Consider the following 18,783-nt stretch of genomic DNA (forward strand, 5'->3'; position numbering starts at 1 on the left):
GCTCTCGATATTCCAGGCTGCCTGCGAGGGCTGCCCGAAAGCGCCGGTGCTGGGTCTCTCGGCTTGAGATAGCAGCGCGTCTCTCAGCGCGTCAGGAAGGCGGGGCTGCTGCCAGCGGGGTCTGCTTCTGCTCTCGGCTTCGGCAAGTATGGCTGCTCCGTCTTGTCACCACGCGTGTGTTTGCATAGGGCAAGGTCGGCAATATTTATACCTTAAAGGTGCCGAGATTGACGTAAGGATGGACATAGATACGTCAATAAAGATGTCATGCGACTTGCTCGTTAGCACATTCTTTACTAAAGTTCTCTGTGAAATCAAAACAATGGCCGCACGGATTTTCCAGGTTGTCATAGGTTTGATTTGTTATGAGAACGTCGTATGCCTTATCAGGGGCTGGAGGAATGTCGCTTGTCTAATTAGATCTCAAGCGTTATGACCTAATCAGATAACACGTTCCTGTGCCGTAGTGTGACTGCGTCAGATAACGGTATCTGCATCATGGGGGTTTTCTTGCCTCATGGGCTGACTGTTAGTTAACTTAATAGTTAGTTTAACCAGAATAGGGTCAGGAATAGGGGGACTGATTCAGAACCTATAGAAATACACGACACCCACTCCACGCTAACTATGGTCATATCTACTAATCTATGCATAGTATAACATAGTACAACATACTATAGAGTATAGTGTATACCTTACCACCCCAAAATACATAAATGCATTTCGAAATTTTCAAATATACTGAAAAATTGCAATCATATATATTGTATGCACTTAAGCTATGAATTAAATGCAAAAGTAAACACGCATTTTTATGCATTATCGCTTATTGGTATATGAGAAATACACATGAAATGGCTCTTAATATGGCTATACAGAAAGGAAGTTCGAGACCATTTCATCACATAATAAAATATTCGTGAACATCCCAGCGGGCAACTAAAGTTTTATAAAGTATCTAAAAATAGAAATTTTAGTTCTCTAGGAATAGTTTCTTACTTTAAGCAGAAGATCAGTGTCCCGGGAAAAAAATATGTAGAAAAATATTTTAAGGGGCTTGCTGAAAAATATTGCTGTCCGTGAGCTGGAGTGAAATTGTTCATGTGACTTTATTTTTAAAGTTGAAGGCCGAATTCAGGGAACGCCGTGTGCGAGTTTACTCAAAAGTCTCTATTTCTGTTCTGGAGAGAACATCATATCATTCAGGCTTTCGAAAAAACTGTCAACAGCTTCATGGGAAAGTTCCACTAAGTCGGAAATAGGGGTAACCATGCATTCGTGCGCATGATTGTCTCCATTGACATTCTGATTCGCATTGCTGACAGAAGGTCGTACCTGTTCGATGCTGCTTTCACCTTGAACTTCACTACTCTTCAATCGTAGTGGTGAAGATTCCAGGAATGCCGTCATCAGGATTGGCAGCCTTTGAGGGCAGCACAAAGCGTGAACCTTGGTAGGAACCAACAGTGTATCTGCATCCACTGGCGCATCCGATTGTAGCGTCAGACAGGTGTCTAACACGCATTCTTCTCCGCATAGCAGACACCTTAGTACAGGTAAAACGCACCTTTGCCACATTGGTCGAAATGATAGAAACCAAGTCATGTTCAGGTCTCTAAGCCGGGAGAGTCCCAGGATTTTTGATATCCGGTCCCGGTATCCAATGGCTAGGATCGTATCTTCCATTGTCGCGAGAGTTTGATCTGTGACATGGGTTGCCATAACGAAAAATAAGGACTAGGAATAGGATTCCTGCAATTAGTCCCAGGATCAGGGGAAGTCCGTCAAAAATCGAATGGACGAAATCTGGAAAAATACCCAGTATGGCTTTGAATGGTGTTAATGCCATCGAAAATACTGTCTTAAATACCTTTGAGACCCCAGTTGTATCAGAAATATTTAAGATTTCGCTTAGGATTTCCGCGAAATGTACGGGGGAATTAGTTGATAATAATGTATGTATCTCTGCAGTCGTCCTTGCGACTTGTAGATCATACGTTTCTTTTGATGACGTGAGCCTTGTAGGCGTCTGTAGAAGCACTGTTTTCATTCTGCTTAAAGTATCTATTCGAATAGAAGTAATTTTCAAACTGGGCCATGCCCTTGCCTCCCTGTCTGGAAAGGAGCTGGGGAATAAAGAACGTCCACAGCACTTGACCTTCGCCGTTGTAGTTATTAGATAAGGAGTCCCGGGCATAAGACTGCAGCATCTGCGGTCTACAATAAGAATGTAACTCCCATTATAGAGTCTTTGAAAGAATGGTTCTATTTCAGTTGCAGGTGCGCCTTGCTGGTGACATGAAAGGTTGTATGAATTCCCTTCACAGGCTCCATGCAAACTAATTCCGTTACACAGAAGCGTGCCGCTTAGTGACATAGCACAATTGTTGCCACTAAGAAACACTTTCTGTCCTTTATTACTGACACATGCATGTGAATAGGGCAGGTTCCAAGTTGTTTTAAGGTACCCCTTTCCCAATTTCTCGTACATGCCAGCCTGTATATATTTTTGGCAGTATTGAAACCTGAAGGTTGAGATTGGAATATTTATGATTCCGTGGATTATCCATTCACTGACAGGTCGTTCTGACATTGTCATTGGTAATCTTTCTAGTTTTTCAATGCTCAAGATTGTATAATCAGCACCCTTTTGCGCCATACCGATTTGTCTATCAGTAAGGTTAAAGATTTGAAATAGTGACGTCGTGTTGATTAAACGCCAAGGCACATAGCCTGAACGCAGATTTTGTAACGTCCAGCCAAGCTGTACAATAGAACGCAATTGTGACTGACCATGTTGTAATAACAGTAAGTCTTGCGATAATATATCGATTGCTGACGACACAATGCTGTCCAATGAAAAAATTCTGGAGGACAGAGTCATTAACCCATTGTCCACTACAGATAGCGATTTTTCCAAATTAATACGGTCAATTTCCCGTATTCTTTCTGCTGTCTCAATTTGAGTAACCTTCCAGGCCTCATTGTATGCTGCATATACAGAGGCTGCTATGAAACGCTTTTGACGCTGTTTGCGTGGTCCCAGTATGAAATCACGCAAGTCAGCACCATCAGTAAGTAAAGTTAGGTGTTGCTTAATTTCAGGCAGTGTGGAAGTCCGTAGCCATTGAAGGCATAATTTGCCCACACTGTAGGTTGTTATTATCCCTGGGTGATGTCTTTGGGGATATCTAGGGTCTGGCCTGGTCATTTTGAAACCCTGTGTTTTATTCAGGAATCTATCTTGACAGTGATTTGTATCTGTGGGCCAGATCAACCATTGTTTCCAATCAGGATGTGTTCTGTTTTGGTTTAATATATGGTTTACGTCTATCTCTTCATCTGTATCAGAGCTATTGCTAAACATTGTTGGCTTTGGAATAGACGGTTTATTTAAATCTTTGATTTTGGCTAAGCCAAGACAGGTGGTTTGTTGAACAGTGTCATTTAAAAATATCATTTGTTCTGGGATCATGCAGGCTCTAAACAAAGCTTCTATACCCTGTACTTGCCATTCTTTTGTACCCCAAACACTTTTCAAATCAACATTTTTGTCCCAATAATCAAATCCAAAAGTATTCATTTTTTCGAAGAATGAATCTGAATATATCAATTTTGTGTTGGTTATCATGGTTTTCATCCCTGTCTTGTTTGACAATTTAAAATAAAATGTTTCAGCATTACTTATGTTAAAACCTGAAAAATATGAATATTTGTCATAATTGGTTCTAGAGCTCCCTTTTGGAGGTGTAGCACAATGTTCCCATTGATTATAATTTAAAACATTTCTAGGTTGTGCCGATTTATGTAAAAAATGGTTACCATAATGGTTATAGCAATACATACTATCATAATTTGTAGAACCTTGCAAATAATCATGTTTTGTAAATTTAGCAGACATTACTAAGTCAGACATCATATTGTTGATGCTTTCGAAGTCCCAATCATCAGCAAATGAGTTTGGTTTTGCAAAGTCACTCAAGGAGATCTTGATTTGGTGTGGATATTTCAGGATCTCGACCGGACCATACATTTCATAGTCAGTGTTGTCCCAGGCTACCCCACCAGGTATCGGATTGGCTGTGAAGTTGGCTGAAGAAAGTTCTGAAGAGAGTTCTCTTTTCTCGACGTGTGAAGATGTGTGTGGTTTGAGGATCAAGTTGATGTTCTGACTTGCTGTGTCCATTTTAGCATATTTTCCCTCAATGAAGCGTCCCAAAGTAAATACCATGATGAGCCAAAGTATGAGGATAAATGCACCAAAACCCACCCAAAATTCAATCCATGGAGAAACCAGATATGTTTCTTTCAGTTGTTTCAAAAGTTCCTTCGCTTTGTCTTTAAAGGATTTTGATGATGGCTGTGTCTTTGATTCACTGAGGCTTTCAGAGGAATCATCGAAGTTGATGAAGTACCTGGATGCAGTTCTGTCAATTGTTCCAATTGCTTCAGGATTTTTGTTTCTTGCATTGTCACTCGGCACTTCATTGTAGATTGGTGTGTCTCTGCTAAATGTCTTTATTTGGGTTTTAAGAGGTCTGAGTTCTATTGCATTGTTGCATAGTCCTTCTTGTTCTTCTTTAGGCGTTTCGAATGTGATGAGCCTTTTTGTTAGGACCTCTGTGCTGGTAGCAAACCTTGGTGTTCTGCTACTTATTGGGAGTCCACTTGGCCTACTGTTTGTTATCGGCCACATTTTGTGGTTTTACCAGGTCGATGGATACAACTCGGTTCTCCTTGTTACCAGCAAGTGGCGGTAGTACAACTGATCTTGTCCCGTTGACAGACAAGACAGGAACTGCTTTTCTGTAAGAAGGCCCAAATTCCTTCTTTACCGCGATCTTCTCCCTGACTAGATCCCCGACTTTTGGAATCCAGACAGGTCTTGCTGGGACAGGTGGTGATTCTTCAGTGGTTGTTGGCTGTTGTTTCAACTGTATGTTGCTCAGGTCTTTTCTTGTTTTGTTTAAGTCCTGCAAAATAGCCAAACGGTCTTTGACATCAAAGGTTTTTTCTATTACCACTGAAGTCTGACTATCAAGGTCAGAGATCAACATCCTAGTTCCGAATAATAATTCGTACGGACTGAATCCCTTCAGAGAATTTCTTGGCAAGTTATTTAGACTACGTTGGACACTTATTAGATGTTTGACCCACCCAGCTCCCGAACCTAATATCCTTTCTATTATAGATTGCTTTCTGCCTTGGTTTTTTCTTTACACCATCCCGTACCCTCAGGAAGGAAGTGAGAAGATTCCCGCTGGGCTGTGCTCATTTGGCCATGTTTCCCCCCAGGCTGGTATGCCTGAGTGAAAACAATGGTCAAACGTAACATGCTCTTAGCGTATATGCCATTTAGACTCGCAAATCTTTGTATAACAGTCCGGACGTCAGCCGAGTGCTGAGGATCTACATTATAAGTGGAAACTAGCCTGTATATGTTAATCGCAAGCCATTCTTTTTGCTGGTAATATTATCTGCCTTGATACGACGAGGTATTAAACTGTTTCTCTCCCAACTGCGATCTCTGTTGCAGTTTGGGCAGTTTTTTACAAACATGGTGTAGTGCAGGCTCATGCCTGGCCACCAGTACCGTGATTGTAATTCTTCCAGAGAATTTTTCAGTTTGAGGTGTCTGAGACCCTCGCCCATGTGTGCGTCTGCGATTAACAAGCTTCTCCTGTCCATGTTTGGAATCACTCTATCCCCCACTCCAGGGATTCGAGCAAAAGGGACGGAGTTTGCATCGATTATGTATGTATAATTGAGTGGATAGTTGATCGGTAACGCTGAGCAGTCGCCTTTTGATGACGTTTTCACTGCCAGCATTGTTTCACTGTCAATGTATTTTAATGTACGCTTTTTTCGATCTACGGGAGCCGGTTTAGTGGCTGCCGCTGCGGCTGCTTCAGCCAATGAATTCCCCACAACGTGAACGCCATCACGCTGATGACTCAGTGAGTGTGTCACGTGAGTCTTTGGTAGTTCTTTTTTCAAAAGAGCTACTTGTTCCCAGAGCAGTTTCTGATTTATTGGTGCATCTGTGTCATCTTTGTAATCGTTCTGAATCCATGTCTGCAAATCCTTGTTATATGCTTTGACGCAGTAATATGAATCTGACACTATAAGTGTCGGGAATTCGCGATCCGCATTATCTAGCGCCATTTTCAAAGCTATTATTTCAGTTTGTAGTTCTGAATTAGTTTCTACTGAGTGTGATTTTGTTAATAGAGGTCTTAGTTTACCTCCGCGCCACACTTCTTTTGTAATCTCACATGTGGGGTTGTATGCTTGTTCTCCCCAAACGGCGGGTTGAGCATGTCCGTCTGTATAGATTACACAGGCGTAATGTCGTAGAGGCAGAATGTCGATTGGCAGAGGATACGTCTTTTCATATTTTAGATTTTTTAATTCTTCAAGTTCTGGATCAAAGTAGTAGTATACTTTGTCCGTTGTGATTGAATTCACCCATTGTATCCATTCCGGATTCAATGTTGTTGTTGGTAAATTACAAGGTGTTGTTAGTGCCTCAAAGGCTGATTCTGCTGTTCTGACTGTGATATGTCTACCGTCAGCTATGTCTTTTTCTCTAGCTATTGCGGTTTGAACTGCACAAATTATTTTTTCTGTATTACTGAATTTCTGTTCAGCTTCTGTATACAAGTGTGATTTGAATGCAATTGGTACCTTTTCTCCCTCATTAGAGGTCAGGTATGTGAATCCGCATCTCCCTGGGATGACTCGGATCACAAGGTTGCGTGTGTTATCACGTGTTTCTAATTTTGTTTTAATTAGCATGTCTGTTTGTAAGGATCTCAAAATTTCTGTGTGTGTTTGAGTCCAACTGGATCTTTTAAAGTCTGGTTTAATTAGATCATAAAGGGGTTTGACCCTTTCTGCGTAATTTGCAATGTATGTTCTTCCGAAATTTAGGAAGCCTAGAATTGACTGTAGGTTTTTTAGTGTTTTAGGAGCTTGGATTACGGCACATTTCTCTAGGAAATTGTCTGCCAGGCTTTTGCCTTCACTTGATAACTCATATCCTAAGAATAGGACTGTCAGATGGGCAATTCTGGACTTTTTAAAGTTGAATTTGTAACCCTCTGCAGCGAACCCAAGTATTATGGTGTTCACTCTTTTCAAGTGAGTATCCAAGTCATCATCTGTTAAGTAAATGTCATCGACATAAGATAATGCTTCATCATCATATAGTTGTAGTAATTCTGTTACTCTCGCTGAGAATACCCCTGGGCTGTTCTTGTACCCCTGGGCTAACCGACAGAATTGTTTTTGAGTGCCATTTACTGAGAATGCAGTTAAATATCTGCTCTCTGGTGCTATGTTTTGACAAAAGAATCCATTGGAGATGTCCAAGGTTGTTTTGTATTTTTTGCGCACTGTGTTATTCATTAGTGCAGCACTGTGTGAGTTTTGCACTGCAAATGTTTTGCAACATGTGTTAAGGTGTCGGTAATCCAAAACTAGACGATATGAATTGTCTGGTTTGGAGACCGGAAACAAAGGGTTGTTCATTTGTGAGGTGCAAGTTTCAATCACCCCCTGGTATTCTAGCTGATCTAGTATTTCATTTACTTGTTTTTTAGCTTCTTGCTTAATTGGGTACTGCCTTTGTGCAGTAGGTTGTGATTTTAACTGGATTTTGTGAGGAGGAGAATCCTCATCCCATCCTACATGATTTTTATATAAAGCAGGTGCTAAGGCCACTGCCCACTTTCTAGCAAGTGTGTATTTTTTATGAATCGGTATTTGATTCGAGAAGGCAGGCATAATTACTTCTTCGCCATGAGGGCACTCCCTGACAAACTCAGGTGGCCAGTCTTTTTCAGCTAGAAGGATGTCATAACCCTTTGAGAGGTTATCCCAAAATAGTCCCCTTATTTTCCTAGTCTTATCTCCCTCTATACGTAATGTTATCTCGTATATCTTGTGGGGCTTGCTAACTCTGGTGTCTGCAGTTTCCACTTGAAGGTATTCATTCGTGTCCACTGTCTCCAGATGATTCATAAGGACTTTGCGAGCTATGCTCACCTCTGCTGCGCTGTCTAGCATTGTCTGAGCCCATTCTCCGTTTTTCAGTTGTGTCCTCAGTATTCTCGGCATTTTTAACTACCTTGATACTGGCTACCTTCTTTTTTGAAAATTTTAATTTCTTTTTTAGCTGAGCAGGTTCCTTGTCTTTGGACTTGGCGTGCTCTTCTGATCGTCCTCTTCTTTCCGATTTCTGCGAGGAATTCTGAAAAGATTGAGAGGGACGTGTATCAATGTCTTGATATCTATCAGGTTTTTTAATATTATCCCTATTTTTAAGGTTATATCTATTCCCAGAGGGGTCACTCTGCGGTGACCTCTGTCTTTGGTTTGGAGATTTCTCTCTTCGCCTGGGAGACCTTCCTCGGGACTGGAATTTCTTTTCTTTAGGATTGGATTGTTTGTTTCCATCCCAGTTCTTTTTTGGTGAATTATTATTATTAAAAAATATTTTTTCTGGACTTGTAGTCAGTTGCGGTTTTACTGGTATTCCACCTAGACTATCTCTGCCTAGTTCTTCATAGGATTTTTCTATGATTCTGGCAATTTCAGCTGGTTGGTCTGCTATATCTGTCTCTTTTAACCTCTGGCGGATCGCCACGTTTGCTGCTTCACCTTTTATGTTGGCTAATAATATAGCCGAGACCTGCTTGAAGTCTTTTAGTAATTTCATACCAAGAGTTAAAGCAGGTTCTGGACCGTATTCATCTTGAATTTGTTTTAGCACATCTGGTATTACCGAAATGGATGGGACACCGTGCGTTTTTGTATAGATGGAAGCAAAGACTGTACCCCAAGTGTCACAGTCCTCAATGTGTGGTGCGATTCCCATTGGGAGACATATAGTCAGAATCCTGTGTTTTTCCAGCGGGGTGGTGTCAGGAAACACCGCCTCTATTTGGGTGATTTTCTGTGCCAACCAGAATGGTATCTGTTCCCGTTTAGCTGGAACTTTACCTAGGCAGGATTGGATGTTCTGTGGTGTGATTTTATTTGTGTTCCCCTGGTGAGGGGTCAGCTGTGGAAGTTTAATCGCTGGCTGAATTGTTGAAGTCCGCATTACATACTGAACGAATTGTCTATGAATTTTTAGTAGTTGTTTTAGCTGTATTAACAGCTCTGCTGCAGGCATTCTATCGATGTCTGGATGTGGTGTGTATCCGGCTAAGACCGGCCACGTTGCTCCTGGTCTTCCTAAAGGACCGAGCCTTGTAATGTGATTGTTATGTATTAGGGCGCCATCAAATAAGAGCAAATGCTCTTGGAATTTGAGTGGTACTTCCACCTCCTCGAAAGGAGTGTACGTTTCAGGAGGTTCCTCTACTTTGTAATAGTGGAAGTACTTTGTTACAGCATTTGCTGCTGGAAAATGTATCCATGAATAGTATACCTCTGTCTGCCCATATTCGTGTGCCTCAATTACGAATATGACTGTGCCACCTCTAGGTGTCAGTCCATTTTCTATAAGTTTTAAGGTTACAGATCTCCTTTTAATGACCGGAATGAGTGTTATATTCTGGTCTGCTGCTTGCATGGTAGCATCAGCATCTGCGAGTTCAGTAGCTAATCTAACTGCCTCTCTTTCTTCATCACTGTCTCCCATTTTACAGACAGGATGGTATTATGTCTATTTGCAGATCAGGTTTCTTTATGGAACAAAGATTAGATGCACAATATTTTGGAACTGTTTATCCTTCAACGTTGACTTGACCAAGAACCATACATAGGAGTTCCCTCCTGCGAGGTTTTGGAGGATATAACCTTTCACCCACTCCAGACGTCTTTGGAGTATTTGGGAAAAGGGGTCTGAGTGAGAAAGCACGACTGAGTTACTCTAAATGTCTTACGTTAGTTTTATCGCCCTCTCCAAACACGTTGGGCGCCATGTAGTGTAGCTCCTATTTTCCCAATAGGCTCTGCGCATTGGAATAGTACCTACAGCAGTAAAGGCCTAGGCCAGACGTTAACTAGGTCTACTACTGTCGATACTAGACTTAATTTTTGGGTTTGCCAGCTAAGCTCAGAGTTCGCTAGAAACTTTCTCGAATGTTCAAGGAAGGAATTAACTCCCCTGATTAGACAAGAAGGGATTTAGTTTCTGACAACCATAGAACATGACAACTTTGCTCTCCCCTAATCAAGAGTCAATCTCGAGAGTCGTGTGAGCACAAGGCAATTATTTTACTCAGTCAGTACGTGCATTCTTAGTCTCATCAGAATGTAGAGAAAAGGAAGAGACGGGCGTGTTCAATAAAAAGGTGTTATTTATTGATCAGTCTCTTTTCTCATATATGAGAAATGGATCGATATTATTGCAATACTTATAGTTAAGTAAAGTGCATACATTAAAAGCAATAGTATAAAATAATACTGTAAAAACATTGATATGGTTTCTGAGCCATATGATGTTTAAAATGATTAAAATATATTTACATACACATATACATTTGACTAAACGTACTCAACTGGTGTTTCTAAATACGCCTACCCCGTGTACCTGACCTAAGTCTAAATGCGTGGGCGGGAATAGAAAGTTACAGTTTAAGTTAAGTTTGTTTTTGCCAAGTGAATAACTAAAGAATTCTCTGTGAGGGGTTATTCAGTTCTGTACCTGGAAGTTAGGATGGATGAGGAATGGTATCTCTTTCTCTGCTCTCGATATTCCAGGCTGCCTGCGAGGGCTGCCCGAAAGCGCCGGTGCTGGGTCTCTCGGCTTGAGATAGCAGCGCGTCTCTCAGCGCGTCAGGAAGGCGGGGCTGCTGCCAGCGGGGTCTGCTTCTGCTCTCGGCTTCGGCAAGTATGGCTGCTCCGTCTAGTCACCACGCGTGTGTTTGCATAGGGCAAGGTCGGCAATATTTATACCTTAAAGGTGCCGAGATTGACGTAAGGATGGACATAGATACGTCAATAAAGATGTCATACGACTTGCTCGTTAGCACATTCTTTACTAAAGTTCTCTGTGAAATCAAAACAATGGCCGCACGGATTTTCCAGGTTGTCATAGGTTTGATTTGTTATGAGAACGTCGTATGCCTTATCAGGGGCTGGAGGAATGTCGCTTGTCTAATTAGATCTCAAGCGTTATGACCTAATCAGATAACACGTTCCTGTGCCGTAGTGTGACTGCGTCAGATAACGGTATCTGCATCATGGGGGTTTTCTTGCCTCATGGGCTGACTGTTAGTTAACTTAATAGTTAGTTTAACCAGAATAGGGTCAGGAATAGGGGGACTGATTCAGAACCTATAGAAATACACGACACCTCAGCCTCCAAAAGTTTCTCATACCACCATGCAACCTCCTTTCTCTTAGATATTGTGTCAAGGAGAAGAAGCTCTAACTCCCAGTCACCCCCTATCTCCTGTTTTGAAATGGCAAACCAAGAAGACTGTTGGATAAATTTAAACTTGGACAGGGTATTTCCAGTTTTTGCCTTTAATACCTTACCAAGGATGCAACCTCTCAGTTGTCAGCACATCTGCCTGTGTTATGATACCGCCCTCCTGAGTGGGAGACTTAAGCTATCTCTCAGGCATATTGGGATACAGGGGGAGTTCCAAACTGGGGCGAGATCTGAATAACAGCCTAGGCCCCATGTTCTCCTAATCTTGTACCATACATTCAACGCCGATCTCAGTACTTTCAATCAGACTTTTAAAAAAAATATGGGTGCACCAAACTTACAGAGAAATCCCTCCAAGATCAACTCTCTCACCATATCCCCGTGGAACATCCCCTACGTGGAATCATCTGACTTCACCAACAGCATCCAAACATTTTTAAACTGAAATGCAAAGCAATACAGACAGGGGCAGCTGGTGTCCACGGGTGAGATGGGCGTCACCCTGCCACCATGGGGGACAAAAAAAATGCCTGATGGAACACTGAGCGGCCAGCAATAAATTGTGCTGGCTGCTTGTGACAAACAAGTGCAAATCTGTGTTTTTTTTAAGGGGATATGGGATGATGGCCCTTGCTCTGTGCATGCTTTTGGATGGGCGAAGATTTCTTCGAGCTGGAGCCAGAAAGCAGGGTGGTGCCAACACACAGGTGGGCAGGATCCGTGTCTCACTGCTAAAATAGCATTTGGATTTTGCGCGTTATTTGCTTGGCCCTGGGAGGAGTGGGAGGCCCTTCATTAATTCTAATGGATGGTAATCATGTTGCTTATTAATGTATGAAATTGACATGTTTAAGAATTGACGATTACAGCCATTGGGATGTATCTGCATACATACACTCTAAATTTTGCATGCACTGTGTTATCTTGTAGGACTGTTTCTACATTTTGACATAGGTGTTATACATGTACCTGTATGTATATATATATACATATATATATATGAGAACTGCACTCATCCAACACGAACCGGCACTCCCCAATGCCTCAGGGCACCACCGATCCAGTAAAAACGAAAGCCGACCCAGCCATCAGGTGAAAAAAGATGTATTTATTTAAATTAGATGCTTCGCCACCCGCATAACGTTTCGGCCTACTCAGAGGATGGAAATCGAGTTCTAATTGTTGGTTTTACTAATTTTTAGATTTTTTAACTGGATGGTATTTCCTGACGAAGACACGCCTGTGTCGAAACGCGCGTCGAAGCTACCATCATTCACACTCTTTTTATTGTTCTAAGTATTATGATTTACAAATGTATTATTGAAAGCCATTGATTTTGTTTTTAATAAGTGTCATGATCATTAAAATTTAAAGTTTTTATATCATAATATTTTGCTTGAACTCCTTTCTCTACATTGCTTATGTTTTACAGTGCCTGGGAATGTTGTTTGTCAATGTGGGGCGGGGCAGTCCGACAGGCTTTGAGATATGTAGGGGTGTGGCAGGGGGCTTTGCCTCTTTCAGGAGACCCTTATTATAAATGGGGTGACCCAGAGAAAGTCAGAGGACCTGGGTATCAATTGGTACAGAAAACAGAGTGGTCCTAGATGTCGATACTCAAAGTTACATTAATGACACAAGTATATTTGTATTCCTCATGCGATTAAATCCTGCAATAGAGAAACAGAGAAGCAATAGCCCAATAATATTTGCAGTTGAAAGAAAATAGAAAAACAGTACCCACTGATATGGTAAGTGCCAAAAACACATTTAATAACTTTTCAGCAAATATTCACATTGATTTAAGAACACAATTGGACATATATTGAGGGGGTTACTACCAAGTGGCATGAAGAGAGGTAAATAATAATAATTCATCTGTATAATGTCAATCTAAGGTCAAAGTCCTTAGTTTATGGGAGGGCCTGCCTCTGACTGTCATTCAGAACATAGCCATTTATCCTTGTTTTTGCGAACACAGCAAAAGTTCATCTTTGACCATAGTTGAGGGGAGGGGGATACATAGGGTACAGACCCTAAGACGGGGGGTTGTTGACGTTTCGACCTAGGCGCGATAAGGGTGAGTAAACTCCTCAGCTGCGGGTCTTCATCAGGACGAGGAGGGGACCTGGGAAGTAACCATAGGATCAGAGTCTAGTTCAAAAATTGTATACACAATGTCAATGAAATTGGACCATATAGGTGAGGGGTACTGACCTAAGTTGTAGAGCAAAACGCCCCCAGCAATACGGTGGGCAACCTGCAAGAGAAATTGTATAGGACTAAGGATCTACATCAGTCAGACTAGGGATTATGATTATTCTGGAAGACCTTCCAGAAAGTAGCACTCACCCGTTAGTGGTGTGCCTTAGCTTCAATTCAAAAAGATATTCCGAAATGGCTGTATTAAAAACGTCCATATGAAGGGAAGAATCCCTTTCCAATTCTAAAGGAAACAATAAGTGACAGGACATTAGATCAAAGATCTAATCATGACGCTGACTACAAAAAAAAAGCCATAAAATTAGCCATGAGCAAACAAGTCCACTCACCCTCTACGGTTGTGGAGTTGAGAGACTCATGACCAAATCAAAGTATTTGCACAGAGTGTCCATGAAACTAAACTGTAAGCCTGGGGAGAAAGAAATGAAATGGGCGCGGTGTCAGACTAAAAGAGCTACTAGTGTCAAAAGAATGCAAGCCTTAGCACACGCAACCTCGGGTAAACATACCTTGTTCAAAGAAAACAGCGTGTTTCTCTCTCCGGGCTCTGTCATAAAGATCGCCTGACTCTGGAGTGACTCGGCTTTAAATTAGATAGAAAGCTGACCGGCACGCAACGTGCACGCTGCTCCCGGTCCCACGTAACAGAGTTAACGTGTCACAGCATCAAAAAGCGATCTGACATCTACTGTAAACAGACTCATAGCAATTTCGTTCTGACTGATTTGGAAAAAAATCCAGGCCAAGGTGGACAGAGTAGAGAATGGCAAAATGTTCTTGTCCTTGACCGATGTAGGAAATTGTTCAGAATGTGGGGACTCCCAAGCACCCGCTTTCCTCCTGTGTGTTGTGGTAGCGAGCTGATGTAAAGACCATATTGTGAAAGAAACAGGAAGTGTTGGAAATATAGCTTTACAAACCTATGCCCAGGAAACCTATGTATTTAGACCGCAATCAAACCTCAGTTACTTGATTTTGGGAGCACCATATTCGCTCTTGGCAGCATTCTGAACAATTTCCTACATCGGTCAAGGACAAGAACATTTATAATTGTGCCCTCTGTCAGAAGCCAGGCCACAGCGGGTAACTATCAGGAGCATTTTCTCAGGCAGCACCTTGGCACACCCTGAATTGTGAACACTTGGTGAGGACTGAGACAGCATGCTCAGCTGTTGGATAAAGATGTGCTCTCCTTTGCACAGTAGTAAACTCTGACAGGTCACCTTGCGTTACGGGAAAACACATCAGTTAAAGACAGAGCCATTATTTGAAATGTGATCTAAACCTTATACTGCCAGTGGACCTGGCCACATTTTCATGAGGGGGCAAGGAACAGTCTGTGCAGTGCCCATATTCAGGTTAGATGTCTGGTTCCCCTATTTTTTCTTCGACAGGCATTCCTTCATAGTGTGCACTGACTATGCACCACCTTATTTGTGCAGCTTAAACTCTACACTTCCCAACAGCTTGTTTGCCCGAGTGTCCACACCAGTAGTATGCAACAACAAGGTGATGGATTGAATTCTTGAATGAATCTCAGCCACTGGCAATCACTCTGGGCCGCATTCCAGTCCATCGTGTTTTCCCATTATGCCGCCTTAATCTGGACCCAGCCATTTCTTTTTTTTTTTAAACAGTTTTATGTAGCGCAAACTTGACCCGAAGGTATTGGGTATCAGAGCGCTTTACAAAGCACCAGTGGCGTTACATGAGGACCATGAGGACCCATCATTTTTTTTGTTAGGCATGGGGAAATTAAGTGATTTGCCCAGAATCACAGGATGTTCAGCGTCATTGCCGAGACTCGAACCCAGTGCCCCAGATTTGAGGTCGACCGCCCTAGCCATTAGGCCAACTCCTCTCCCATTAGGCCAACTCCATTGCAAATCAGTCTTGACCCTGATTCAATGTGAATAGTTCAGCCAGAAGTACCAGGTCAGGCCCTCCCTGAACCTGAACACAAACAATGTAGGACCAGAGCTGCCCTCATTAGGGCTCTTCAGTCATGTATAGGTTGGTTCCAGTGGATAGTGAGCATTGGACCAACATCTGGGCATTCCCGTTCCACTTAGGACAACACACTTTAGTATTAAAAAAAGTTTAGGTTTCTGCCTTTTTTATGGGCAAGTACATGGAGCAGTAATGAGGGTGTTTTATGCTTCTTGAGTTCCATTACCTTACCAAGGAATGAGGCTAAAAGTGTTACATGAGCTCCTCAATGGCTAGCATTATCCTTATAATGGAACGTCACTCAGACCTGCCAACTCAGAAAATGTCTTCACCATGTGGGGGGGCTGGATTTAAGAGATGGGGCTCTCTATGGTGCTGCTATTTGAAGTCATGATTTCTAGCTGCTATCTCCCCTACTTCATATTGACTACTTGCTGGCTATCATTTGTATATAGCACAGATAATGTAAGCCTCATGGCAGTGAAAGGGCAGGGTCCATTTGTACTGGAACCTCCTAGAAATGCCAACTGATGAATCTTTTATGCATAATGAAAGTGTGAAGGGAAGAAAATCAGTTGAGTCAGCAAATTAATTCAAGGTAACTCACCTCGATAACTAATAACCCACAGAAAACTGGAACAGGTTAGTTAGATGTATAACAATGCCAAAAATAGAAGGATATAGTACAAAGGTATAAAGGTATAGCGGAAAAAATAAAACAACAAATTATTGTGGGCACCCCTTCCCATAATTCCCTTCGTTCACGTAATCCAATTATGGTCACACAGCCTAGGATGGACGTTTCCATGGTGTTCTCCAGGTTCCATTTCGGCAACATTTATTTTGCCCTTGGTTCTCATGCCTTTTTCTGTGCGAAACCAACTCCTAAGTCTCGTCCCTTATCACCTTACGGCATACAATTGTAACTTCTCCTTTCCTTGCCTAGCTGTTAAAACAAAAACATTACTATTCCTACTAGAAAGCTTCTCCACCTGCAATGAAAATGTGAGAAAGCACAAATTCACAGTGCGCATGAAATTTAACGTTAATTCAGAAAGAGAACTACGAAGGACTTGTATTTCAGGCCTACAACTTGAGGTAACAAAAGAGCGTATTTCAAGCATTCATGTTACACAAATTCAGTTTAACACAACTACATTATAATTCTGCTAATGCGGATTATGAAACTAAAATGAAGCATTAGTTTTAAACCACAACTAAAACATTATGAATGTAACACAGGTTTCTTCACATGAGTAATTCCAGCCTTCACATCTATTGCCTATCTTATTTCGTTCATCGTCTAGATAATTGCTAAAACATGGCATGTAAATGCATTAACATGGTTTACATTTCTAACACACATGTTTACATGAAACAGGATTATATGTGGAATGACCAAGGCAAGAATGCTGCCTACCTTCTTAGCTGCCAGATTTTTAATCACCTGGAGCCTAGTGAGTAAGGTCATATTAATGCCATGATCAAGGCTGTTTCCTTAATCCAAATAAGAGCCTACTTTATCTGCAATACAAACCCAACCACATTCATAAATAAAGAATTGAGAGCAGGAAACTACAATGGAAGGAACGTGGTGATTCAACTGGAGGGTGGTGTCCACTTTAACTTCAAGGCTCTTCACTATGTTAGCTGGAGAGGGGCACGGACCAAAATAGGGAGCCCAAAAGGTGTGTTGCTACTGGGTATGTTCTTCTCTCAGTAACCAAGACCTTTATCTCGTTTGTTTTGACCTTTAGCCATTTGGAACCCATCCGGTTATGGACAATAGAAAAGTGATTGCATTTGGCTAGGTCATTATTAGGGGAGTTTCTAAGCCTAAACAAAGGCTGAGTTTCATCAATATACATTTTAAGTACAAAGGATCATAACTAATTAAAGAGGTCTCCCATAGATATGAAATGAGTATTTATAAAGAACAGATCCCGAGGTATACCGCAGTCACATTTGGTGGGGCTGGGGTGGACTTGTTCTAGTGTAGGCTGTTGAGTTCTGCCTGGTAATATAGTTTCACTGTGGGTGATCAGAGTCTAATGGTCAACAGTTTCAAATTCTTCTGATAGACCAGATAAAAACATAGCATTAGTAAAGCTGCACCTGCTTCCATATACAAATCAACAAACACAGCCAGGATGGTTAATTCTGGGTGTGATTGGGGCTGAGACCAATTAAACCTTCATCTACTTTCCATTGGTTTCAAGATAATGGAACAGTTGTTTTTTCTGCACTGCTGCTAGTTTCTTTGCTGCAGCTGGAAATAAAGTAAAAGGATAGGAATTGGTGTGTGATGATAGATCAAGTTCTGTTTTTTTCAGAAGAGTTATGACAGAACACATTTTTATTTTTTTATTTTTATTCTTATTTTTTGTCCTCATATCACCATTGTCTTCAAAACCAGGTCGAAGTGTGCAACCTATTCCGAACTCAAGCTGATTGCAATTAAAACTCTAGTCCTGCTGATCCAGTCCTACCAGTTTCCTGGTTACTGGTTTCATGCAGGTGTTATTATAGGACATCTCCTTAAGACATTACAGTTCCACAGCATCTTTGGAAATCACCCCATATTGCACTACTAGAGCCCTCCCTAGCACCAGTGTCCATTTTGCACATAATTCTTACTGCCTGAAGCCAATCAAGCCCTTGGGGGTAGGAGATTCATCCATTGCTTACAAATCTCTCTCCTGCGTAAAAGTATCAAACAAAACAGGAGGACTCTCCTGACTGTTGATAAGGGCTGACTGGGGCGGTCCTCCAACTCCATCAGTACCAATATTCAGCCCGAAAATATTGTTGACAACATTATCAACATCCTGCCAGTACAACTGTAACTCTGGGTACCCAAAAAAGCATATGTAAGTCATCGGCTCTTAACATGCCACTTCTACAACATCTAGGAATCGGTTCTAGTATACACTTAGCTAACTTCTGGGGCAACCAGTGTAACCTGTTGATTGTAATAAAAATAATTCCATTTCAGATTGGCGGGTTTGACCAACTTCTAAAGTACTGTCATGTATTCCTATAGGTTCTGAATCGATCCCCCTATTCCTGACCCTATTCTAGTTAAACAAACCAACAAGTTAACTAGCAGTCAGCCCATGAGGCAGAAAACCCCCATGATGCAGATACCGTTATCTGACGCAGTCACACTACGGCACAGGAACGTGTTATCTGATTAGGTCATAACGCTTGCGATCTAA

Source organism: Lissotriton helveticus, chromosome 4_1 (genome assembly GCF_964261635.1).
Source record: "Lissotriton helveticus chromosome 4_1, aLisHel1.1, whole genome shotgun sequence".
In the NCBI taxonomy this organism is placed as follows: Eukaryota; Metazoa; Chordata; class Amphibia; order Caudata; family Salamandridae; genus Lissotriton; species Lissotriton helveticus.